The sequence below is a fragment of the Galeopterus variegatus genome, unplaced genomic scaffold (genome assembly GCF_000696425.1).
Source record: "Galeopterus variegatus unplaced genomic scaffold, G_variegatus-3.0.2 Scaffold4490, whole genome shotgun sequence".
Lineage (NCBI taxonomy): Eukaryota > Metazoa > Chordata > Mammalia > Dermoptera > Cynocephalidae > Galeopterus > Galeopterus variegatus.
In genome coordinates this window covers 74,094-100,459 of record NW_007730601.1, presented here as the reverse complement: position 1 = coordinate 100,459, position 26,366 = coordinate 74,094, and positions in this window count along the sequence as shown.

Below are 26,366 nucleotides of genomic sequence, written 5' to 3'. Positions count from 1 at the left end.
GACAAATATCTAATTATCCATTCATCAGAGATATTTTGAGCCTCTACCATGTGGGAGAAACTAAGCTAGACACCGAAGAATCAAAAAGGAAAAACTTAATGCCCCAAGCTTCAAGGAGATCAGATTCAGTGGGTATACCAATGGATCTCCAAATACTTCTAGTACAGGAATAACTTTAATGACAGGCAAGTCCAAGATCCAACAGAAGATGTGATGAATCAAAACTGGACAATCAGGGAGGGCTTTTCAGAAGATATGAAGCCAGAGATGTCCATGGATTTAAAAGTAGTTGACCAGGCGACTAAGTCACTAAATAAGGGCAGGGGTTGAGGTAGACAAAGGAAGAATGGTATTCCAGGTAAAAGAAATAGTACTTTCAAAATTTAGGAAGCAAAGTGTCTATGGGGCATTTAGGAAACTACTTGTTAATTAGGCATGACAGAGAAATAGAAAACAGCAAGAAAGAAGGATTAAAATTAGGTAACAGTCCAGTGGTTTCAATTGTGTGCTAGTCAGAGCTTGATAAAGGGGACACACTATGCATCAGAAGTGGCCAATCCTTGTCCTCAAGGAGGCTGTGGATTGGCAACTGGTGATTTTGGACAACAATGTCTTCTTCAACATTGCAACTCCCACTATTGGAACTACCACAAATAATAAACATACCACCCATTGTTCCATTCTCCACCAAGTTCCAAAATTCTGTGGGCTCTGTTTTTCTCCCTACCCTGCCCTCTTTATTTTTCACTCCCTGCCACCTCACATAAAAATGTCTTCAAAGGAAAGGCTAGACTGGTCAATGTTCAAAACCAAAATTATAATACCTGATAAAAACTTTAGCAATAAAGCTAAAAATACTCCAGAATCATACCAGAAAAATATCCCATATCACCCATTTGTATGAAAGCTTCTTCCACTCTTCAAATGATTTGCTATTTTATTTTCCCACTTGTAGATCAATGGCCAGTTCAATGAAATGGTAAACAATTTTTACCCATGCTCCTGAAACCAAATCTGATATTTTTATCCTCTGCTTAGATATCTCATTTTTTCTAGGCATTGCTTTTACAAAAAATCCTGCAGAGTTTATTACAATCTGGACACATCAAATCATCCAACATTATTTCTTGCCACTCCACTCCATGCATGCCATGTTCTAGTTCCACTGTACTTCCCACTCAAATCCAAACACATAGCTTCATGCTTTAAAATGAATGCCTCTATCTCAAATGCCTTCTTTCCACTTCTTATAATACTGGGGGACAGACCCCTGATTTCCCCTGGATGTTCCCCCGAATCCTGTCAGATTGAGCCTTGGCTGGGGCAAGGAGGACATAGGTAAGGAAAACTGCTTAACCAGGCAGTTTTTTATTGATAAACATCAACTTCCTAGGCTAAGATTTGATGTGAAGGTCAGAATGTTTGTTCCTTAACTGAATGCCTTATGGCTTAAGATTACATCTATAATGACAATCTTCAGTTATTTCTGCAGACCACCTACAACTGCAAACCTGCTTTGAAGCCCACACACCCTGGACCCTAAAGTATCAGTCAAGATCCCAGGAGTAGTTGTGCTGACTCCATCCGGAACCAATCAGCTTCCCACACAACTCCTAGGACCCCCACTCATAATTCTGCTCTATAAATGCTGTGATTCTAAGTTATCAGAGGAATCCAGAGTCTTAAAAGTGGGCTCATTTGAGTGGCCATCCAAATAAACGCTCATCTTTTACACTGCAAACTCTGCCGTGAGAGACTTCTTAGTCATTTGAGTGGCAGCTGAGGAACCCCTCTCGTTTCAATAACACTTCTCTTACAAAACTCGTTCATTCTCAAAGACACCGCTCTAATTTCATGTCCACTGTGAAGCACTCTCTGGCTCCCATACAGAGGCTGTAGCTTCTTCCTCAGGACTGACGACCAATGTTCCTACAGCTAGTACAGTACTTTCTGTTCATGTGCAATGGCTTATACATTTACCGCTCTCCAAATTCTTTGACCTCCCAGAGGTCAGTCACTGTGCCTTAGTCATCTGGGACACAGAAACATCTGATGAGGAGAAAATATTTGCAGCTTATATATAAACTTATATATATAATAAACTGAAAATATATGCAGCTTATATAATAAAATATTTGCAGTTATATAATAAATATTTGATGTTTGTAGACATTAAAAATAACAAGAACATGGGGAAGAAGACACAACAATCACAATTCCTTGAACTTGTTAAGACAAGTGAAAAGATATGAAGTTGATGGATGGGAGTGGGGAGGGAGGAATCGGTAAAGGGACATGAAAATCAACTACATTGTATATTGATAAAATAAAATAAAAAATTTTTAAAAAGTAACAAGAACATAAATAACAAATAGAGGAGTAAACAAATAAAACTTGTAAATGATGGGAAAAGAAAGAAGAATAACCAAAAAGTATATAAAAATTTCTTTTGCTTTATTTATATTAAAAATAAGCAAATCAAAATAGTAACAAGATATTTCGTTCATCAAACTGACAATAATTAAAACATGTATCAGCTAAGGGTGTCAGGAAATGGTAGCCTTTTCTCTGATGCTAGTAATGTAAGCTGTCATGCTTTTTGCAGTACACAGTGGCAAATGTCAAAATTTAAAAATGGACATACAATTTTATCTAAAAATTCTCCATCTAGTCATCTACAGAAATGCTTATGTGAGTAAAAATATATTAAAAAAGACATTGATGCAGCTTTTTTTCCAATAAATTAACAGTGGAAAATAACCCAAATATTCATCAAGAAAGAAATAATTACATACATTATAATTCAATATTATTATGTAAATGCTAAAATAAGGTAGATATTAATAAGGTAAATCTATATATTTAAAAAATAAATAAATACATTAAAATTCAGCAAATATATATGAAAATATGCCCATAATGATTTGCTGATTTAAAACAAAATTAAGTTACAGAACAATATGCGTAATGTAAGTTCATTGAAAATATATATGCAATACAGAAAACACTCCAGAAGACACACACCAATTTATTTAAAATGCTTATATCTGAGAAATAGGAATAAGAAATGGGAGGGAAAGCAGAGGGGCAGTAGAAAGGAGACTTCAACATTTTACTTCACATACTTTCTGTGATTACCTTAGGTATATGATAATACATTCAACATTAAAATAATAGGAAAAAGAAAGTGAAATATATCTGTTGTATAATATAAAAATATTAAGCTCAAGAACATTTTCAACTATGCTTAGATTGTCACCGAATGATGCTCATATTTACATCTTCAAACCCCTGAGGATTTTGTCTTTGCAGCACATAACCTGACGAAGTAGAAGAAGCATCTCCTGAAAACACTACATAGGGAGTGAAGTAAGCATAAGCAACTGCATGCAAGACCTAGGCTTGAATCCCAGTTCTGAAACATCAACTGGGTGACCTTTATTTCTCTGGGCCTTACCTCCTTGCATATGTAATTTTTATAGTAGTACTTATCTCCTGAGATTTTGAAAATGCTTGGTTCATTGTCTGTGCTTAATAATTTCTAGTTTCTTTGATCTTCTGCTACTATAAGAAACTGTGTCCTCTGGAGATGAATGGTAAATTGTGAACCAAGATGCCTTAACTTGAGGGGAGAATCGCACTACAGTCAATGATGAGGTGATTTCCTCTCAATTTATAATGCAATATTGCCTTTAAACTTTAACTTCAAAATCATCATGATTTTGTGCCTTTACTCATAAAATCATAGGAGCAAAGGGCTGGGAAAAAAAAGCTTCAAAATTCATTTATTTCAGGGGTCACACCTGCAAGCAAAATGATGGGCATCATGAAATATCTATTGTGTTTTAATCATTCCCCTAAAAAGAAATTCTAGGGGAGTCAGGAGGTGGCTGTGGTGCTGTGGCTGGGAGGGAGCGTGGCAGGAGCAGTGCAGCCAGCAGGGAACCCCAGCAAAAAGGGCTGGCTCTGCAGTGGTAACCTTCCACTAGTGCTCGGGAGCCTGTGGACTGTGTCACAGAAACTGAATATGGAGACTTCCAGTCAAGATGGAGGAATAGAGAGTCCCCAACATCACTCTCTCTTACAAATCAACCAATTTACAACTATAAAAAAGCAATGACTGGGCCGGCCTGGTGGCGCACTGCTACAGTGCGCCGCTTGGGAAGCGCGGCGGTGCTCCCGCCGAGGGTTCGGATCCCATGTGCAGACCGGTTCCCGCTCACTGGCTGAGCGCGGTGCAGGCGCAAAACTGAGGGTTGCGATCCCGTTGCTGGTCCCCGGTACGGGCGCGACACCGAGGGTTGTGATCCCGTTACCGGTCAGTAAAAAAGAGACAAAAAGGAAAAAAAAAAAAAGCAATGACAGCTACTTTGGGGCTGCTCAGGGGAAGAGGAGGAGAAACCTATGGAATGCATGAAGGTGGGAGAAGCCACAATGAGAGAAAGAAAAAAATGTTCCAACCATTTCGAGCCCTGGCTGCTTCCAGGCTGGAGCTGCTGAGCACACAGAGCTGGAGCTGGCAAAAGCTGCAGCTGTGCCCTTCAGATGAAGTAGCTTGTAGGTGGCAGGGGAGAAGAGGGCATTGGTAGCCCCCAGGCCAGCAAGACCACTATTACAGTTCTTGTCCTAACAAGGCAAGGACAGCTGATCTCCTGTACTGAAAATATAGAATCACATGGGGTGCAGTTTGATGAAAAGACTCAGGCCCAGACCAGAGTTTCTACACAACCCACGTGCACTGGATTTCTCTAGACCTAGAAGTACCTATAAAGTCAACCATTTAAACCTGAGCTGCACAAAAAGCTTTCCCTAGGGAAGCAGCAGCAAAGCAGTAATTTAGCTCAATGACAGAGCTCAAGTACTGGTCCCCACAGGAAGTTCCCCCATTTTAGAAGTAAGCAAAGGACAACAAATTAGTTACAGTGCAGACTTTACATGGTGGGAACAGCAAATAATCCAACACAGAACTGAAAGAAAAACAAACTGCCCACACTGGAGACAAAGTTTGATATTAACTAGTAAAGGTCTCATTTCATCAAAGAACACCTATACGACCTAGAAGCACTGGAAGTCCAATGGGCTACCAAGCCATAAAGGGGAGAAGGGGGGGCCTCAGCCATGCCCCCCAACACCCAAAACCAGTCCCAAGGATGGGGGCTCGAGCCTTGGACACATCCCCCGAAATGCGCAACTACCCCAGCGACGACCACCAAGGTGCTGCAGGAAACATCCCGGGCTCTCCTGAGCTGGGGCAGTGTGGGGGCCGAGGGCCTCAGCCACATTCCCCTGACAAACACAACCAGCCCAGTGATGACCACCAAGCCACAGCAAGAAGGGCCCCAGGTTTCAAAGCTGGGGTGATGGGGGGGCGAGGGCTTTCGCCACACCCTCTGACATCTGCACCCAGCCCCGCAATGACCAAGCCACCACTAGAAGACCCCCGGTCTCCCCTGTGGGTATGTGGGGGGTGCCACAGGCCTCAATCCCGCCCCTCCTCCTTCCTCCTTCTTCCATCCCATTTCCTTTCCCCCTCCCCCTCCCTCCCAACTGCTCTGCAATAACATCATAGAATGTAAAAAAGTACTATTTATAAAAATAAATAAAAAACAAATAAATAAATAAGAAATTCTAGCATTTGCCTGAATTACTAACCAATCAAATGTTTAGTAAATCTTTTCTTTAAGTTATATCTTATGGTAAATGGAACTTTAGAGATAAAACAATTTCCTTCTCTTTGGAATTAAATTACTGTCTTTGATGTCATATATCAAAAATAGTGGGAGAGATGACATTTAAAAGGAAAGACAAGATTTACAAGAAGAAAACGATAAAACTATAACAGGGCAAAATTAAATTGTTATCTTTCAAGAAACAGTGAAAATAGATTACAACTCTAGATTTGATGGCAAATTCATGACAGTGTTCACCCTGCTACAATTCCTGAATCAGTTGTTTGACTAGGCTAAAAAGATTCCAGCACAGATGGATACACAGTTCCAAGGTGCTTTGTACAAAAATTGCTCTAGAGTGAACACGACACACTTTCAGGCAGGTGATCATGACCATATTGTTTTGAGTAAATAGTTACTTTGTTCTTGGTACTATCAATAATTCTTGGATGAATTAAGAGTGTTTAATGACTAACACTATGTAGCTTGAAGATCTGCACCTAAAAATCTTACTGCTAGAGAGGTGGGCACTTAGTTTTCCACTTAACATCTATGCAAATCCAGGCAGAAGTCTCTCAAGAGGTAGAACAAGACAATTAGATTAACTGGAAAAATTGTTGAGCAATAAAAAGCATTTAATTGAAAACCAGGTGACATCCTTATACCTGAGGATTAGGATTCCATTAGCAATGACAGAAGTAAGAAATCAGTTAAACATAATCCATATTTAACATCTCCCAAAATTCAGTTGCCAAAGTTAGATACTCTTATTTTTCAACTTATACATTAATTAGCAGATAAACATTTTCTGCTGGTAAGCAAACTATTTCCCCAAATTCGTTTCAGCTACAAAGCTAATGTCTAAGAAAGGGTTAACTAAATACTTGCCCTACAGATGACTAAAATCTGGAACCTAAAAATTAGGAGGTAGGAGTTGGGGTTGGTCAAACTTTACCTTGGGGTTATTATGATTTGAATTCACTATTTCTTATTAACTAGATGGTGAAGGCTGTTGGTTGTGATACAACTTTGAAAGTATAAAGCCCTACACAGGATGTCAGTTGTTATCTTAATTATGCAAGTTCTAAACTCATATAATTGCAAAAGAAGACTAAGAGAGAAATTGTCTTCCTTCTCTTTTGATACTCTACAAAGAGTGGCTGCATTTATTCAGTAGTTCTCAAACGTGTTTAGGCAACTCGGTATCTATAAGAGAGGTGCTCTTTGTAGAACACCACAATATAAAAAGATACTTTAAATTCCACCATAAAAACTAAAACAACAAATATATATACATACACACACACACACATATACACACACTGTAAATGAGTATCTCTGTACGACAAAGAATACCCAACACTAATTGAAAACAATAACCTTTTAGAAATCTGTAAATAAATAACATGTACGAGCTAAGTAAATCTAATGTGATGGTTAAGGATGACAAGTTAAGCAAGAATGCGTGATTTAAACAACACATATTTCACTTTTATTTTATACTCACATACTCATATACACAGTGAAATTAAGTACATTAGCCAAAATCCATAAAATTTTAAGTTGTAGAATTAGGCTTTGAATCTAGAATTTGGCTCTAGGATCCATGCTGTTAAATACATAAAATGCTTTCCTGCTCTGGGGACATTAGATGTTACATAGTCTTATCCTCTCCAGATTTTAAATGCTTTATTTTCATGGAGACTTTATTACCAATTCCTAAATACAAAGTGTGACAGTTAAATGGCATGTAGATTTAAGCAACATTTGTTCATTCTTCATTTATTCATTTTAGTCATGTAACAATTATGTGACAAATACTTACGGTGTGCCCTGTTACAGGCCCTTGTTGCTCTGGTTGAACTCTAAAGATTATCTAAAATCCAAGACCCAGGCCTAGTGAACATCACCAAAAATAGAAAAAAAAGAAAAAAATAGCCACCATATTCTCACCTCTCAGAGAGAAAATTCTGGTATGACACAGTTTGAGATTGAAAAATGTAAATGGAGATCATGATTTTATTTTGCTTTGACAGCAAGGACCTCAAAAACAGATGCTGGTTTATCTCCATTAACTTTTTCTCCTGTCTTTTTATTTTGAAAAACTTCAAACCTACAGAAAATATAAAAAAATAAATACTACAAGAGACATCACTGTATGTTTACCTATATTCGACCCTAACATTTTTGCTACATCTGCTTGATTTCTTTCCTTCTTTCTAAATAGGTGCATGCATGTCTGTATTTGTGTGTGCGTAAACAAGAAATACAAAAAATATACATATTTTTATGTGAGAACCATTTGGATGTAAGTTGTAGAGAGCGTGATATTTCATCCCAAACACTTTGGAATCGATCTCATAAGAAAAAACCACTTTCACCTACGTTTACAATTACCACTATCTCAAAAAATTAACACTGCTACAATATTATCTAATATATGGCCCATATCCTAATTTATAAGTCTCAATAGCGTCTTTTGTTGCTATTTTTCTCTTCTTCCTTTTTTTTTTGATCCAGATTTAAAGAAGGGTCATGCATTGCACATACTCATTACTCCTCTTATTACCTTTAATCTACAATGGTCCCCTCCTTTGATATTTTTAACATTCATAACATTGACATTTTTGAAGAGTTGAAGCCAGTTATTTTTTAAAATATGCAACAATTTTAATCTATCCAATTGATTCCTAATTATTAGATTCAGTTTAAATATTTTGTCCAAAAAAAATCCCAGAAAGGTGCTGTTGACTTAAGTAACTTTTAAGATTCTTTTACTTGAATATGTGTGTTTTAACATACCCCTGGTCATTCTAATCAATCTTTATATTTCCTGACTCTTTTGCTTTATATATTTATGTCATCATTTCATTTTCTGTATTCTTGGAAAAAGCATCCACATTTTGTATAACAGAAGAGGTATTATTCAATCAGCTGGCTCTAACATTTTTTTTTAATTTTTAAATTTTTATTTATTTTTTATTTTATTATCACACAATGTTAAGCTTTTTTGTGTCCTTTTACCTTCATGTTTCATACTTTCCAAGAAAATATCAACTAACAAGAAAGTCTGCCAAGAATATCCAACCCTTTACTCTTACTATTTTGTGTATCATATTAACATAACATGGTGTTAGTCAGTAACGTCACTTTTCTCACTCAGTAATAACATCTGCATAGTAATTTGTGGTTTTCAAAAACATTTCATATACATTATGTCATTTATTCTTTAAGACAAGAATTAGAAAGTTAGGCCTAATGTATAGTATTATTCTCTTACAGGAGAGTGAATCATGGCTGTATTATAAAATAACTTGTCCAAAGTCACACAGATAATAAGTAGTAGCATTGAACTTAACCATAAGTATTAGGACTGAAAATGTGGTGCTCAATTTTGTTTTTATTCTCCACCACACCACATTATCCTTAATAATGTCAGTAAAAAACATTTCCAAATATCTCCACAAAACATCTCATTAGAAAGTCTGCTCTATTAACAATCTCTTCCCAGGGAATTTCAAATACAGCTAGTTTCCACACAACATTTTTTCCAATTATCACAGCAATTTGTGCCTTTTTGTCCAATCATTTTCACTTCATCTGTGGGTTGTAATTGATTGAAGGCATTTCTGCCTCAGTTTGTAAGTGGCTCACACTGGTACTTTTGTAAATGACCATATAGCTATCTCTGAGGAACACCATATCCCCCAGGGCTAACATGCTAAGTATGTATAGGGATGGTTGACTTCAGTACCATCACTGTGAGCAGATCTGGGTAAACTGTTTAATATTGTTGAACTAGGAATCCCTAAGGAAAACAAAATCTGGAATTGCTGCTGTGGCAATTGACTACGGAATCAAAAAGAGAAGGGTAGTAGAAAGAGCTAGACAGGAAATCAGAAAGCCTATGTACGTAACTGATAAGTCATTTAACCTCTCTGAGCTACAGTTTCCTAGTCTTTCAAGTATTTATTTATCTAAGAAAAATAATGCCATTGAACTTAGTTACCCCGAAGATTCCTGCCACCTATAAAATCCAATGATTTTATTGGCTAGGAATCAGGGATAATGTAAATAACATCAAATAAAATTGGACTCTGTCCTTGGAAGAATATTCTATTTTAAACTTGTCAATGATTCACAAATGGAAAACAATATTTTCTTTAAGAAAGCATTTTAATTTTCAAAATATAGAACATTATTTATTTGACAGATATTTTAATGAGATTTTATATTTACTAACTTGACAGCCTTTTGAGTGTAAAATGCTAACATTACTGAAGGACTCTTTTCCATGTTAACTATTGTCCTTCTATTTTCAGTGGGTTTTGAGGCTTTAATATCACCAGTTGTACTTTGGATTAATCTATCTGTACGGCACTTAAAACCTGAAGCAGTAGTGCACCACTGTATTAATAACTTCCACACCAATGGTCACGATAATAACAATAATATCCAAAATCTATGACTACTTCTTTATGCTCAGTACATTCAATTCCCAAAACTGCCTGTTGCTTCCAATTTTCCTCAATGACAGATGAAATTTAGTATTATGTACTCTTGAAAATGCTTCTAAAAGGCAAAAGAGATAACAAATTCACTCAGCCTCTAGGAAGGCATATTTATCAAGCAACATATTCATAATAGATGAAGAAATGTGGCATTACATGGTCCATAATATACAATTTGGGGTTAGGCTGTCCTTGTTTTGAACCCCAGCTCCGCCATTTGCTTATCCTCAAAGCTGGAATGATAGGATTATTGAGAAGTTTGGAGATAACGATATGAAGTGTTTAGTGCAGTTCTTAAAACATTGTGTACATTTAACGAATGGTAATTATCTTTATCTTTAAACACCAGTAATACTTCAGTATTGAAGTTCTACCTGCTTAGGAAGTAGTAGACCTCCTGCAGAACCTGGTTAGCAAATATTCAATAACAGCACACTAGAAAGATTTCAGAAAATAGTTTAGTTTTGCTTCTCTGAAATAAGGGTTCTCAACCATTTGATCATAACCACCTAACACATGATTATCTCACCAGTCCCTGTCTTCGTTCATTGCCCTACATCTGATGAAGCACACCGACACATATTTAGTAGCTTATACCAGAGAACTAGTAGTTACCAGTGACTGCTCCCTCCCACGCACTGCCAATACTTATCATCCCCGAGTCGATTCATTTTAATTTCCTAAAAATATCTGCAATAAAAAAAATCTTGTTTTTCTTTTTTTTTCAAATGTCTCCACTGCTATCACCTTACATCCACCCATAGCTCCCTCTGATCCATTATTCACACTATAGTGATCTTTTTTTTAATGCAAATGTGTTAATTGTCCTCCCCCACCTACTTCAGACACATCAACAGCATCCCAAACTCTTAGAATAAAGACCAAACCCTTAACACAGTCCACAAGACTGTAGATTATTTGGAATTGTTATTTACCTGTTGAGCTGAACCCAAGCTACTTTCTTTTGTAATCTCTGTGCTATGATCACATTAGGCTTCTTTAATTGTTGTGAGTGTTCTTATTGCCTTTAACTTCAGGGTGTTTGCACAAGTGTTCCTTCTGCCTAGAACATTCTTCTCATCCTTTGACCCCGTTAATCCTTACTTGATCAAATCTCAGATCAAACATACCTTCCTAAGGGAAGCAAGCCCTCAGTGCCCTTGCCCAACCCAGAATAGGTCAGACCTTTCTCTTCTATGCTCTCAAAGCAACTGATTTTTCCCTTCAGCATATATCACCCTTGGTAATTCACATGTTTTATTATGTTTATTAAATTAATGAATTCATTATTTATTAAATCATAAAATATAAATTCCATGAATACAAGTACTGTGCCTATTTTTCTCAACTTGATATTCTTAGTGAACAGCACAATGTCTACACAAAACAGATTCTTAATGAAAATCAGTTGAACAAAGTACAAAAAGAAATCAAAGCTTATTTTGTCAGTGTTACTTTTTCTTGTGGTTTGTGTTTTGAAAATATTTTCCCTCCAGCAAACTCTCAGTCTGTTCTTTTTTTCAAAGATGGATTGTGTCCGGCACATACAATTCAAGCACTGAGCCCAACTATTACACCCCCTAGATAAGTGTATTTGATTAGCCAATCACATTACAGCTGTTTTTATAATTTGGTCAAACAGTCCTGCTAATGAAATAATCACTAATCAGAGCAAGAGGATTTAATTTTGAGTTTTGTTAACAGATAGGGTTTTATTATAGAAAAGTATATAATTTCTGTTAGGATTTCTTAAATGTTAAAAACAGTGATTTAAAATAAGCAAATATTTAGGTTACCTCACAGGACCAGGATAGATGTTCAATTATTTGTCTATCTATTGACCTTTGTCTATCTGTGGACAATTCCAAAATTATAAGTTAACTGTGTTTAAAAGTTCAGATGTAAATAAGTCAATGATTTAGAACTTAGAATGTGTTTTCCAAGGGAAAAGGTGCATAACAACATACATATTAACATTTAGGCCCACATGGAACTATTTAATTGTATAGCTAAATTTTGCTGCTGCCAATCAAATATAAAAACCTATCTATAAAAAAATGCATTTGGAGTGGTAGTTGCACTAGGGGAGACTGTTACAAGGACTAGGACTGTTATGGTACTAATTGCAACAAATATTAAAATGGAATCTTTTAGTTGCAAATGATTGAGCTACTTCTGAGGAGTAGGATGGCTACCCTTAGCTGCCTATGAAGTGGAACATTTGAAGAGGATGCTTGTAGGTCAAGCATGTGGGGTTGCCATTGCAGGCATTGGAATCACTATTTTTGGTCAGGATAAACTGAACTTTCCAAACTGTTTCCAATTCTGCATAAACCAGATCCTATTTCTTTAAAGTTGCCTGCTTAGTATACTCTTTAAAGTTGATAATTCATTGTGGAACAACAAGCAAGAATGACTACACAGTCACTGCATTTGGCCATTTTTTCCTATGGTGAGCAAATGAAAAATAATGTTTATTTTATGTATTTATACAAATCAAGAAAATAGTCCAGTATTGGTTTAAATTTACTACATTTTTTATAAATTAACTAAATCAATGAGTTATTTTTGTTCTCAACTTACTGACAAAACCTTTAGCCAAACTCAGAAATGAAACACAGAGTGAGAAGAGGGAAACATTTATTGCAGAGAGGATCAAGCATTGATATAAACACTAACAGTTCTAGAATTATTTGGAAGACATTATTTGCTAATATTTATGATTAGGGTAGAAAATAGTGGCCAGAAAGACTGAATCCAAGCCAAAACTGTACTATAAAAAAATAAAAAGACAAGTTTTTACAGCAGGTCTAAAACGGTATAGTCCTCCTAAAAAAAGAAATTTGAAGAGCCAATTAATTAATAGTAGGCAGGAATACTTGAGTTAATGGAGCTTAATTAAAAAGATACGGCTTCTTCTTTGGATTTGAGGACAATGACTAATGAAACCTTAATTAGATTCTTAGCTTCCAGGAAAGAATATGTGCCACTGCGATTTTGTACAAGATATACCATATTTAATCACACAATTCCTTTTATTACTTATTTCCTTTCCACCAGTTTAAAGAAGATATGTAGTTTGTTTTCACTTTGATTTGCTGTTTTTACAGAAGAAAGTCTTTGTTTTTCTCTCTACATCATTTCCCAAATTTATGCTAATAAGGCTAGGATCATCTTTGAAGCTCAGGAAGAGGTTTCATATTAGCAAATCTGGATTCCTGGAGCCTTGTTTTGGTACCCACTTTGCTTATAAACTCCTTGGATTTCTTAGGCATTATTGGCCACAGTAAAACTTTCCAAATTGCTTTTATCCAAGGGACAAGTTCCTTTGTTCAATTCTAATACCTACTTCAGCAGCTAAAATCTTATAGAAAGAGTCTTCTGCTACTGATAGTTGCTGATATCCCCACATTGGATCATTTTGTTACTTAAGTGAAAATTATTTTCATTATTATTATTATTGCCCTGTTTTTATTTTTTATCATTAGAACTATTTTTGAAATGACGATCTTAGCTAACAGGGATGTTTTCAGGTAAAGTGTGCCTTAATGGGATAGTGAAGAAGAATCAGGGTGTGCCATATCATGGGAAAACTGTGGTCTACTTGTTGGGTTGGTTGTAATGCATACATTTACCGGTGCCTTTAAAATAAATTATTTAAAAAGTTCTACTCAAATGATAGTCACAATAATAACAACACAAATTTAGGAAAAGCTCTCCTGAAGATGAGGAAGGCAGGGAGGTAGAGAGGGATGTAGATGTATTTAAATAGTATCAAGTCAAAAACAAAAACAAAACAAAACAAACAAAAAACACTCAAAATAATACATTCTCATAAATGCTGTATCCTATTAAATCTTAATTTTATCTTGTTTTAATTTGATTTACCTAAGCAGATTGTTATTATAATTTATTAATTCAAAAAATAATAACCAACACATCATTCTCTCTTTTTTATGGAATAGTGAAGAACAGTACTGTCATTATAATAAGAGAAAGACAAAGCCACTGAACCCCTATGAAGTACAGGACATCACAATGGGTTCTTAGGGAGAATATCAACATAATCACCAAATAAAGTGACCAAATACCTGAGAGGCACACATTATCAATAATCTCAGTAAACAGTGGATATTCTAGTAACAAAAGCAGTTATGAACACTTCTGAGATCTAACCTAGCATAGATTAAATAATAAAATAAGACTTCACTCATGCAATTGTGAGCCACATTCAGAAGTTTCCACTTGAGCAACTTGAAATAAACTGAATGGAATACTATCAAATAGAACATTAAAAAAGAGAGAAATGGGAAGAGAGATAATAGAAAAATAGAAGTTAGAGTTCCTTCAAGCTAAGGCTGGAGACAGGAAAATAATGAAGACTTTTGAACTGAATGGGAGTATAATATTTCAGACACTTAAGAAATGTTTGAGTTCCAGTCAAGATGGCAGAATAAATGGTCCCCAGTGTCACTCTCTCCCAGGAATCAACCAATTTACAACTATATAAAAAACAACCACAGCCTATCTGGGGCTGCTAGAGCTCAGGAAAAGAGGAAAAGAGACCTACAGAGTGCATGAAGGTGGGAGAAGGGACACTGAGAGAAAGAAAAAACTGCTCTATTTTGTTCCATGGCTGCTTTAAGGCTGGAGCTGCTGAGCACACGGAGCAGGAGCTGGCAAAAGCCACATCTGGGCCCTTTGGATGGAGTTGCTTGGAGGTGACAGGGGAAAAGAGGGCCTTGGTGGCCCCCAGGCCAGCAAGACAACTAATATGGTTCCTGTGGACCCACATATGAATAATGAGCCACAACAACTGAAAAAATGGAGACATTCAGAAGCTAGTAAGTCATGGTAAGGGACTGGTGCATGGCCCGCCCCATGGGAAGTGTTTGCAGCACAGACAGTTGGAGAGATGGGACCATCAGGGGAACACTGAGGCACAGCAAGGACAACTGATCTGTACCTCAATCAGTGCAGGACCACTCAGAGGAGACTGGTCAGGAATATAGAATTGCAAGGGATGCAGTTTGATGAAAAGACTCAGGCTCAGATCAGAGTTTCTACATAACCCAGGTGCACTGAGCCTCTGGAGAGCCAGAAGTACCTATAAAGTCAACCATTATAACCTGTGATGCACAAAAAGCCTTCCCTAGGGAAGCAGCAGCAAAGCAGCAGTTTAGCGAAACCACAGAGCTCAAGTACACACTGAGGGACGCGAGGGATGGAGCCATGGACAGAACCCCCTCCCATAACCTGATACACTGCACCAGCACCTGGGGGCCTGCCTGGGGACCCAAGGCATGGACCCCCCTCCCACAACCAGGCACACTGTACCAGTGACTCGGGGCCTGTCCGGGGACCTGAGACATGGAGAAGAGGACCGGACCCCCGTCCCACAACCAGGCACACTAAGCCAGCACCTCAGGGCCTACTCAGAGATCTGAGGCATGGATCCAGGGACCGCACCCCCCTCCCACAACCAGGCACACTGATCCAGTGCCTCGGGACCCACCTTGGGATCTGAGGGATGGAGCCAGGGACCGGACCCCACCCACAACCAGGCACACCACCAGTGCCAAGGAGCATGCCAAAAAGATCGCCTCCATGTAGGTGGTGCACCACAGCCACCACAATAACCATGGCTGCTGTGAAAGCGTTTAGACCCCACAACCACTATGCAAATGGTCTTCCAGCCACTGGAGTGCATCAACACAAGGAGAGTCACCAATAGAGATAAAGAAAAGAAGAGGATGTCTCTCTCCACAAAGCCCATGTTGGAGTGAGAGAAGAAGCATCTGCTCTATGATAATTTGGGGCTACCTGATCACACCTCTCAGCATTGGACAGATCATCTAGGTGACAAATCAACAGAGTAGCCATTATTCTCTCAGAAGGAGAGAAGAAATCTAGGGTAATTAGAGGGGGAGGAGGGAGGGAGGGGGGATGGGGTGAGATTGGACAAGGTGCATAAAGAATAACTATGATGTGTAATAATATATATCCTAGTAATATTGATTTGATTAACATATCTGAACATTGAACCCCCAAAATATGTATAATCAATTTTGATTCAATAAAAATTAAAAAAGAAAAAAAAAAAAAGAAATGTTCAGCAAGGGGTTAACCACATTGAATTACTTAAGGTAATGCAGAGCAGAGCACAGACAAGAAGAAAGCCTAATGCATGTATGGACTACCACGAGTGAGGCGGGTCCTTACACATATAATGCTGTGTACATTATAATAATAACAAACACAGATTTATACAGACATTTTTCTTCTCAATTTCTATCCCAGAATCTGGCAGAACAGCTGAAAGTAGATGCTCAAATGTGATGTCTGTTGAAGTCAACTGACATATAAATTTCATGTCATCGATCTATGGCTGGGAAAAGAGGTTACGTTTTTTTCCTCTCCTTAGTTATTAAAGGGAAGGGTCAAATGAGCTCCTTGTATTCAGGCAACTGTCATAACTTGCCACTGACCTAAGAAAACTGTTGGCATGAGGATAAACTATATGTTCCAGAAAAGTGGTTCTCAACTATGTCCCGACATTACCTGATAATATGTTGGAGAAGCCAGTAATTTATTACTGATATTAGAGAACAATGTTAGTGAATGATTTGCTTTTAAAAAAAGATCATGTTCAAGGTGATTCATATGCCACCTTGCTGCATTATGATGTGATAAGCTTTTCAGTGTACATCATAGCCAAAGTATTAGGAAGAGAACAAAGCTAACAAATTATTTTATTTAAGCCACATCCAGCAGTGTGATTTCACAGAGGCAATCATCCCATGAGTTTAGAAGTGTGTGTGTGTGTGTGTGTGTGTGTGTGTGTGTGTGTGTCAGGGGGAGGGGCTAAGAACTGTAATCCCAGATTGTGATGATGGAAGAAGTCTACTGACCAGTGATTGACAGTACTTCTCTCTAGAAAAGTGCTTTCAATTGATTAAATCTTTGTACATATTTATGCCAGGATAATTTTAACTAATTGAAGAAATCCTACAGAAATAAGCTACAAATTGGACTTTAGTTGAAAAAAAAAATTAAAACAACATGTTGTTTTAGAAAAAATAAAGGTGGAAATGAAGTAAAGATTTGTACTCCCAGAAATTTTACTGAGTGTTTTGAAGACAAAATTTTAGTGAATATAGAAAGAACACTGAGAGGAACTTTACCACTATTATAGAATATTTAACACAATTCTAACACTTACATATAATTTGTTTATCCAGGTGAATTTGAAAGTCTTCAGGTATGACTATGTTAGTTACAGTCTCTACTACTCCCTAATGCTGTTCACACATGTCAACTTCATACATTTACTTTACCCCTCCCTCAACATTTGAGTTTGTCACTGTAGTGGATTGAATTATTTCCCCCCAAAGCTCACTGAAGCTTGAATCGTGCCACCCAAGTTTTATGTATTAGAAACTTAGCTCTCACTGTGACTGTTAAGAGGGTGGGAAATCCTATTACAGTAATTGAATGGTACAACCTTGAAGAGGTGAGTGGATTGTAGGGCCATGCACTAATGAATGGATTTAAAAAATGGTGGTTTAAAAGACGAGGAGAGTCCCTCTCTCTCTCTCTGCTCCCTCTGCTTCCACCATCCTGCAATTTGAGACCGCTGGGTCACTGCTGCCACTGCCAGATGGACTTTGGGCTTCCCAGCCTCAGAAACTGTAAGCAATAAATTTTGTTTTCTTTGTAAATCACCCAGTTTCCGTATAATGTATGCTATACGAAGTTATTACGTGTTCATTGCAGCACTATTCAGAATAGCCAAGATATGGAATCAACCTAAGCTCCTATCAACAGATGAATGAATAAAGAAAATGTGGTATATGTACACAATGGAATAGGATTCAGACTCAAAAAGGAAGGAAATCCTGTCATTTGCAACAATAGGGATGAACCTAGAGGAGATGATAAGTTAAATAAGCCAGACAAAGAAAGATGAAGACTGCATTAACTCACTTAAAAGTGACATCTAAAAAAGTTAAACTCATAGAAACAGAAAGAAAAATTGTGGCTGCCAGGGGCTGAAAGGAGTGGAAATCAGGAAGAAGCTGGTCAAAACACACAAAGTTTCATTTATGAATAAGTTCTGGAGATTTAATGTTCAGGATGCTGTAACTCTGTGAGGGCACTTCAGAAAGTTCATGCAAAGGTAGAATTAAGAGATAATGCAAATCTATCCGTGAACTTTTTGAAGTACCCCCATAGTTTATAATAATGTATTGCATTCTTGAAGTTTGCTGAGAGTAAATCTTAAGTGTTTTCACCACACCAAAAAGTAACTATGTGTGGTGATGGATATGTTAAGGAGGGGGCTTTGCTCTAAGTAGAACTTTCCGGGGCCGGCCTGGTGGTGCACTGCTACAGTGCGCCGCTTGGGAGCACAGCGGTGCTCCCGCCGAGGGTTTGGATCCTACATACAGACCAGCGGCTCACTGGCTGAGCGAGGTGCTGGCGCGACACCGAGGGTTGCGATCCGTTGCCAGTCACGAAAAAAGACAAAAAGGAAAAAAAAAAAAAAAGAACTTTCTATCTCTGGAGCTTGTGATTTTTCTATCCCTGTCCTCTTCTCCCTGTCACAAGACTGAGACTATGTCTGTCTGTGATTGGATTGAACAGGGAAGCTGTTGCCATCTGCTCCTAAATGGGTACATGCTTTTGTAACAGGGGCAGCACTGCAATGGAGCCCTGTCCAAAGGGGCCTGGTTGAGTACAGTATGAAGTAGGAGAAGAAAGCCACAATCACAGTGGCCTCAACTACTCTGATCTGTGATGTTTAAGTGGTTGAGTGGGAAAGAGATTCTCCAAATGGACCTGGAGTTAGTTACTAATGTGTCAGAAGGGTTCAGAGGACAACAGAGCATTCTCTCTTTAATCTTTACTATGACTAGGGAAGGGAGTAGATCCCACTGATTAAGTTCCTCACTACAAGGGCTGTATTAAAATTGGTGAATACCTGCATATTTAAATCATATGTTACAAAGGTTATTTCCTGGTAAAGTCTCCAATTAAAACTCCAATTTAAAATTCTAGAATATTTGAAATAGCCTTTGCAAATAAGAATAGATCGCAACTTTATGCAAGGAATAAGCATCCTCTTGGCAGAGACACCATCCTATGTTTTCCCTTAGTTTCCACACCTGCAAACTCTTCGGCAGCTAACAAAATCAATTGTGATATTGAATAGTATATAAAATTTATATTTGAAATAAATAATAAATCAATAAGTCAGAGAACATTTATCAAAACACTGTTTTCAAAGGACTACACTAGGTGGCCAAATAAACATGGTACAATCCTTTCCTTTACAGTGTTTGCATTTAAGTTTTAGCTAATGATAAAATGCAGGTTCTTTGTGTCAAATGCCGATTTTGCATATCGGATATGCAAAAATGATAAGGAGAAACATTAAATAGGGATAAACTGTGTAAGCCAAGAAAGGGAGGAGGAAATGTTAAATAACAGTGCAGCAGGACATCAGAGTTCTGCAACAGAGACGTGTGTCGAGTACTTAGACCATCATGTACTCTATGTTTGTACCACACAGTATTTAACCTCTTTGAGTCTTAATTTTCTAATTTCAAAATGTGGATACTAATAGTACCTGGATAATAGTATTTCTGTCATTTTTATCATCATCATTGCCATTGTTGAGGGTAAGAAAAGGAGAAAAAGAGCAAATTAAATGCTACAGTTTTGCTACTGACTTTACAAATTAATCTTGAAGCCGGAAAGGAATTGATAAAGAAGAAAAATCTAGAGTATCAATCAAATTAACATCTAACTCATTATAGTTATAAAAATATATTAATATCATTACAATGAACTCTGGTAGCTTTGGGTTGAGTATTGTTTCTATTTCTAGGAAACTGTTTCCACATTACTTGGAAAGTTAATTAAACATGATTAAAAATTATACCTATTCCTTGTATTTACTATTAAAAGAAAACATTCCTTGTTATCACTATTGCCTTTTGACAATCTTTTTCTACAAATCATGAATACTAAAAGAAATTACCTTGGGAATACTCATGTAATTTATGAGGTCACAATGAGAAAAAAAATGGTTAAAAATATACTCAGTGATGAATATAAATATTTCTTAAGCACTGAGCAGCATCTACTGATGTGAAAATTTAGACCGCATAAATACTGTGAGACACTGTAGAGGTTGTGGAGTTGTCATTTTTTAAGTGATTTTCTATTATTTATTCATGTTACTACCCCTTTTGTTGATAAGCATTTTCTATCTTTATTTCAGTGTCTAATCTTTGAACAAATATAATAAACTGCAAGAAATACCAGACTGGATCTTTGTTCATAGAATTTTCTACCTCATCAAATTATTATGTTCAGAAAAAATATACTAAGTGGCTAATATAGGTTGAGATAAATCTGAATTTCAGAATATATCTTCCATGCTATTCTATAATAACATACTTACCAAGGTTTTTGATTGGAATTGAGGAAAATAGGAGAGCAGTCATAGTGCGTAGAACTCTAAGAGGTCAAGTTCTACATTCATTTTCCTTATTTTTCCATAATGTTGGAAATATGCCAATAGACATTAGAGAAAATGTGTGAAGGTCGTGATGAAATAAGAATTTATTTACTTCACCCATGCTTTCAAAGATATTCGTTTGACACATTTTGTAACTCGCAAAAATGTTCATCAATGTGACTGTATTCATTTTTCTTGCCTACTTCTGCAGTTGAACATGACAAGAAAAACTGTATTTTTGACCAGCTATAGACATATATTTTCATACAATATCCATTTTCATACAACCAACAGAAACCATGTACACAATTTAAAATCGAGAGCAACTTAACACGTAAAGAAAAACAATGACATAATTAAAAAGAACATTCTCTTGATATACACTTATTTTAAATGATTACACAAACTCAAGAGATGTTACTAATCGGCATAAGAAAGAGCAACAGTAACATTAGCAACTTTCATTTTGTCAGATATTCAAGTTTCTATGCTGAGTCATACTAACCCTACTAAATAATTATCCAATATGTTTCTTAAATAGTTTGTAATTAGTTTTCATTTAGAGAAAGAATGTTATGCTAGCACTAGAATGTCAGGAATAGCTTAAAACCTAACTTAATTAAAATCACACTTACAGAAAAAAATTTGATTCCTGTTGAAATATCTCATGATACAAATCCTAGTTATTTCTTCAGAGAATTTTTGTTTTCAGCTTTGATTATATCCAAAGTAGTGATTGCAGGGATAATAAGAAATTTTTCAAAATACTTTATGCACCTTCCACCTGTTTTTTAATTTAAAAAAAAAAAGTTATACATGCTAGGTATTAGAGATTGAAATATTTTAGAAGTATGCAAAGGTATATGTGAAAGCCTGTGTTCACACCCTCCCTCCTCTACTTGTCAGCCTTCCTGGAAGTAAGCATTGTTAACAGTTTAATGTTAATCTTCCAAAATGTTTCCTACTAGTATGATGAGTTTTTGTTTGTTTTTAACTGCAAGAAACGGGGCCATTTTATCCATTAAATTCTGGAAGTTATGGGCCGGCCCAGTGGCGCACTGCTACAGTGCGCCGCTTGGGAGCGCTGGCGCTCCCGCCGAGGGTTCGGATCCCACATACAGACTGGTTCCCGCTCACTGGCTGAGCGAGGTGCGGGAGCAACACCGAGGGCTGCGATCCCGTTGCCGGTCCCGGTCCGGTACGGGCGCGACACTGAGGGTTGCGATCCATTGCCAGACACGAAAAAAAGGGAAAAAAAAAAATTCTGGAAGTTACTTTAGACATTTCTCAATATACGATGGTCATCTTTTCATGCTGGGACGTCTGACTTTGTATTTCATTGTTAGGTAATATTACATGACATAGGTACACTATTTTTGTTTATTATTCCCATCATTGGCTAGTATTTCCCCCTATTACAATGCTACAATAAACATCTCTCTGAGGAAGTCTGTTTATTTTTGTGTACTGTCTGAATATCTCCTGGAAAAACAGTATGAAGGGTTTTCGTTTGTTTCTTTGTTTTTTATTTTTATTTTTCTAAATTGCTAAAACCCAACAAATCATCCACCAGAAAGGCAATTTGCACTCCCATCAGCAGAAAATGCCAAGGGATCGTTAACTCGTGTCCTTGACAACACTGGATATTATCAATGTTTTTTAATTTTTTTATAATTTGATGAAAGAAAATATCTTAATGTTTTTTGTTTTTTTTTCTGATAAAGAATAAAATTGACATAAAGAACATACATTAGTTATGTTTCATATTTCTATTGACTACTAGAGGGTCTTTTTTCTACAATGAGTTTTTCATATTTTTTGACAATTCTATTATTCTATTTGGTTGCTTTTATATTTAATTTCTACAGGCTATTTAAATCTTTACCATGGATGATAACAATCTGTCTTACACGGTACAAACATTTGCTTCTAGCTATATGCTTAAATTTAACTTTGTGGCGTCTCTCACTATACAGACATTTTTAATGCTTGTGTAGTTAAATCTATCAATCATTTATTTTATAACTGAGTTTCATTTCTTGCTTAGTAGAAACTTTGCTACTCTGTTATAAAAATAGACTGCTATGTATTCTTTTCTTTCTAGTTTAATTTTTGTTTAGATATTTAATTTAATTAGAATTAACTTTTATATAATGATAGGTAATAGTATTTTCTGCCAATGTATAGCAAGTTGTGTTAACCTTTTACATTTTATTAAGAAGTACATACTTTTCTTATTAATATGACAGCTTATAATTTTTAATTGGCAAATAAAATTGTATATATTTATCATATACAACATGTTCTTATCATATACTGAATATGTATACATTGTGGAATGGCTAAATCAAACCAATTAACATATGCATTATTTCACATATATATTTTTTGTGGTAAGAACACTTAAAATCTCTCAGCAATTTTCAGTATACTATCCATTGTTATTAACTATAGTCCCCAAGTGGTACAGTAGATCTTTTGAACTTATTCCTCCTATTTAACTGAAATTCTGTATCTTTTCATATCTCTCATAGAAATTATAATTTCTAAGTCTGTATGCACATAAATCTCTTTCTCTTTTTTTTTTTTTTTCCTTTTTTGTCTTTTTTCGTGACTGGTAACGGAATCGCAACCCTCGGTGTTGTGCCTGTACCGCGACCGGCAGCGGGATCGCAACCCTTGGTGTCGCGCCCCGTGCTCAACCAGTGAGCGGACCGGTCTCCATATGGGATCCGAACCCTCGGCGGGAGCGCCGCCGTGCTCCCAAGCGCCGCACTCTACCGAGTGCGCCACTGGGCCTAAATCTCTTTCTTAATCCTCTATTTTGTAGAATTAGTCTACTTTTCTCTTGCTGCATCTGTACCAAATTGTTTCTTTGCCATGGATATGTAACAAATATTTAAAATTTGGTAGGTCAAGTACTATTTTGGAGGCAATTGCAATTATTCAAGAGAAATTCTGATAGTCTAAAATGTCACAAAGGTATGAAATAAAAGCGCAGATTTGACAGACATTATTAGGCGGTCAGAATTGACAGGACTTGAGCATTACTTGGATGTCAGGGGTTGGGAGGAATCAAGGGTGACATACTGATCCCTTGCTTTAATAATGGGATGAATTTGGATACTATTTATATATGGGACAAAGAAGGTAGAGCAGATTTGAGAATAAAAATATTGACTTCATTTGTTGGGCATAGAAATTTAAGATGATTGTCAGTCATCTACGTGGAAATTTATACATATGGCTAAGTAACATACCCTCATTTTAGGAAAGATCTAAACTGCAGGTAAAGATTGGGAAATTATCAACATAAGGTGCTAATGAAATGCACAGTAGTTAATAACATTACGTATTCAGAATGGCAAAATGAATATAGCCCAAGAATGAGTTTTAAAGGGCATTAACTTTTTAAAGAGATAAACAAAAGAAGAAGAGCTTTCAAGAGAGGGCACTGAGCAGAGAAGTAGAGACAGGCAGAAAAGTGTGATTGGGAAGCCCAAAGAAGCAAGCATTCCCAAATTAATAGGAGATTCAAACCTTAAGATGAGGCAGGTAACTTTGTTGATGCTCACATTAGCCACTTATAAAATCAGTACAATTTAAAAAAATTTTATTACACTCAGTTCCAAAGATGAAATTAAATTTGAGTTACTTGGTAATTTGTACCCATATGGTGTGTGTGGCTTTATTTTAGTTCATGTTTTCCTGTCACTGAGAATATTTTCCAAGATCTGTTATGAATTCTATCATATGTATCCCTATTTTAGAGCCAAGACAGATGTGACTATTTATGCACAAGATGTCAGCTAGAGTATGAGCAAGAAATATCATAATGAGAATGTTGGCATACAATTATGTAACAAGTTACTTATAAACCCGCATTGTTATTTCTGTGAAATACTGAAAAATTAGCTCTTTGTACTCAAGTGCTATAAAAAATAAGAGTGAAGTAAAAAATGTGTCATAGAAGCTTTAGCTAGAAGACCGAGTGGTTTAGCAAAAATCACACTGGCAGTGCAGTCAGAAAGACTTAGGTCTGAATCCCAGTTGAATTTTTCTGAGACTCAGTTTGCTTTTACATAAAATGATGATACCTGTATCATATTAATATGAGAATTACATAAAATAACTTACAGATTTAAGGAATACCATTATTTTGCCCTACCTCTTACTCTTTACAAATACAAGCATTCATACATACAAATTGTACAACAAATCCTCTTTTTTTTTTTTCCATGACATACCTAAGACAGTATAAGAAAGAATTTCAGGAGGCAAAGATAGCTTTATAAATGAGAAATGCCTGGAAATTTCAAGTTATTAATGTAAATATCTCCAACACTTCATTTGAATTCATTAGCAGCTTACAATCTAATTAATCCTTGAAGGTATTAGTAGGTGGTGAGGTCCCAAAATAAATGTTTCCCTGGGAAAGAGGAAGACATAGTAAGACAGGAGTGTTGGTTGGTTCTATTTTTCTATCACAAAGATTAATATGTTACTATATAGTTTGGTCTACAGCTAGCCCTAAAGCCTCACACATACTTGTGCACATTGAGCTATCAGCATGCAATGACATTCTTCTCCATTAGTAACTGGACACAGTCTACATTAGTATATTGAGGATGAAGATTAGAGAGAGCAGACATAAAGGCAGGTTTGGGTGTTCGGGGAATGCTCCACAGAGGATATGACAGAGACAATGCTAAACATTTACCAAATCATGTTTCATTTTTCTCCTTCCTAGGCATACAGAAATCTACATTTTCCAGTCCCCTTGCTGGGACCATATTGATGTTTTCTGGTCAATAAAATTTAGGTGGAAGCGATGTGCACCACTTCTAGATTGCAGTAAAGCTCCTTTCTAATTCCCTTCTATCTCTTGTCTCTGCTCAGCTGCATGTTTTTATCTGTGTAAGAACTAGTTAAATGTGTGTATTCTTGAGCCAGGGTACCTGGCTTTGAATTCTCGCTATGCTACTTTCCACTAACTATGCAACCTTCTATGACTAATTTCCTCTCCTGTAAAATGGAAATAATAATCTCTCTATATCACAGGGGTTACAAAGGTGAAGTTAGATAATATGTATACAACTTTTAGAATAGTGCCAGCAAACACCAAGGTCAAGGGTGGTGCCAGCCACCAAAAAAAAGAATAATTCCAGCAAATAATGAACAATCAAAATGTTAGCTATTTTTATTAGTATATTCCACTCATGGCATTTCCTATACTTTCTCCTATGTTTCTTACTAACTTTTTTTTAAACTTTCCCATAGTGAATGAAAATTTAGGGGAATTAGATTTAGGTTTTATTTCACTAAAACCCAAACTTTTCTAATAATTACACCCAATGTTAGAAAGTATTATCTTTCTTATAAATTAGTTCCTCATCATTGGAAATACTCAGAAGAGGAAAAATGACTGTCTGTGATAGAAATGATTCTTTCTATAGGTCAGAGGATAAAACGAATGACCTCTAAGAAATCTTCAAAATCTACATTTCTAAAAGTTTATATACCTTTGCACTGCCCTGAAGGTGTCTGATGTTTAAAATTACCTTTCACAGGAACAGATTTATCTTGTAATGATTGAGGAGCTACTTTGAATAATTTTTAAATAATTAATCAAACTTGATTGATAGGACAATAGACCAA